We start from the raw sequence: 2,039 nt of genomic DNA, 5'->3' as shown, positions 1-2,039 counted from the left end.
GTCTCTATGTGTCACTCAAAGGTGGGCTCAGAATGAGGAGCAAGTCCTGTGGGGCCTCCTTCCTCAGTGGGAGAAGCTATATCAGCACAGAGTCCAGTGACCTGGCAGGGGACACATATCCTACAACACTGATTAGGACTTGGACCCTAAGTCCCTCTGAATGTGGTCCTTGATCCTATATCTCTTCTCAGATGGGGTCAAGTCTTCAGCTATGAAACACTCTGCCTGATAAATATGCAAATGAAAAGAGGTAGACTTGATTAAATGTGGGTCTGTCTGTGCCCTGAGAGCATCACCCACAGCCACACCCTCCCCTACAGAGGTCCTGACGGCACAGCCCCTCACCATGGACTGGAGCTGGAGAGCCCTCTTCCTGGTGGCAGTGGCTACAGGTAAGGGGTTCCTCGATCTCTGGGTTAAGGACAAGATCAGGAACAGTCAAGGAGAATTTTCACCCACTCCTGCCTCCTCCCCACAGGTGTCCACTCCGAGGTGCAGCTGGTGCAGTCCGGGGCTGAGGTGAGGAAGCCTGGGGCCTCAGTGAAGGTCTCCTGCAAGGCTTCTGGGTACACCTTCACCAGCTACTATATGCACTGGGTGCGACAGGCCCCAGGACAAGGGCTTGAGTGGATGGGGCTGATTGACTCTGAAGATAATGACACAAACTACGCACAGAAGCTCCAGGGCAGAGTCACCATCACCACAGACACGTCCACGAGCACAGCCTACATGGAGCCGAGCAGACTGAGAGCCGAGGACACGGCCGTGTATTACTGTGCAAGAGACACTGTGAAGGGAAATCAGAATGAATCCAGACACAAACCTCCCTGCGGGAGGGGCTGGAGCTACCAAGTGGCACCTAGGGTCCTTGAACACAAGGACCATCCCAGGAGCAGGTGCAGTAGGAGGTTTGAGCAGGTTTTCTGTTAAGTTTCCTCTTCCTGAAACTGTTTCCCTCAAAGGAAACTGACACGATTCCTGAGTCTGTGCTCACCTCTGACGTCTTTGAGTTAGGAAAGTCTGTTGTAAATAAAGACAACATTTTCACATGGAGAAAGACGCAGCCTCTTTCAGATACTCTTGTGCCCAATTCCAGTGAATCACCAAATGTTCTGATCTACATTGGCAGAACCTAACCAGAGACTCTGCTGGACCCTGCAGTGCATACAGTCAGAAAGACTGTATTCTGGACAGTGGACACCAGAGTCATATGAACCACACACCATAGGAGAAAGACCCCCAGTGGTGACAGTCATTGATTTGACATCATAATCACAACATCAAGTGTAGGTGACATGACATGGAGGCAGAGGGACATATGACAGCTTGGGCATGCAGATGACAATCATATACACAAATGGGACATGGAGCATTTATCACACACAGTGCAGAAATCTCTTGAGAAAAACAGGAAAGACCCTTCAGCAAATTAGAATACTATAGTAAGTCCTGGTTAGCAGCCCCCAGTTAGTTACTGTTGTATGAGCCACAGGTGAATGATACAAGGTCAAGGTTCTCAATGGGTGTCTCTAATAAACCTACAGGATTTTCAGAATTTTCCCAGTAAACATAAATAAACTGTGAGCACAGCCCTGGAATTCAGCCATGTCTCCTGCCTGTCACACTCTGCCCCAACCCTAAACCTAGCCTTCCTGGAATCTGGGTTAATTCTCTTTTTTTCAATTCCAGTTGCCATTATATATATTCTTTTATATGAGCTTCTTCTGGCCTACAGCATAATGGTCACACATTTATGCAATTTGTGATGTGATGTTCCAATATTTCCAAAATCCACTGGCACCACACTAGTTATGATAATATTGTTGACTTTATTCCCTATGCTGGGCTTTACATCCTGTGTTTAATAAGTAACAGCCAATTTGTGCTTCTTAATTCTTTTACCTTTTTCAGTCAGGCTCGCAACTCCCCTCCCACCTGTAAAACTCTGCTTTGTTATCCAAGATATGAGTCTGTTTCTATTCTGCTAGTTTCTTTATTTTGTTCTTTAGATCCCACATATAATTGAGATCATATGGTGT

At 47.0% G+C, this 2,039-nt stretch overlaps 1 pseudogene; it reads left to right on the top strand.

The window, feature by feature from the left end:
* Positions 1 to 299: 299 nt before the first annotated feature.
* Positions 300 to 930, top strand: LOC149992551 (immunoglobulin heavy variable 1-46 pseudogene; annotated as a pseudogene).
* The last annotated feature ends 1,109 nt before the right edge of the window (positions 931 to 2,039 follow it).

This window comes from Furipterus horrens, unplaced genomic scaffold, assembly GCF_987537825.1.
Source record: "Furipterus horrens unplaced genomic scaffold, mFurHor1.1.pri manual_scaffold_15, whole genome shotgun sequence".
NCBI classification, from domain to species: Eukaryota; Metazoa; Chordata; class Mammalia; order Chiroptera; family Furipteridae; genus Furipterus; species Furipterus horrens.
Note: the sequence above shows the minus strand (reverse complement) of the source record. Positions and strands in the feature narration are given on the sequence as shown.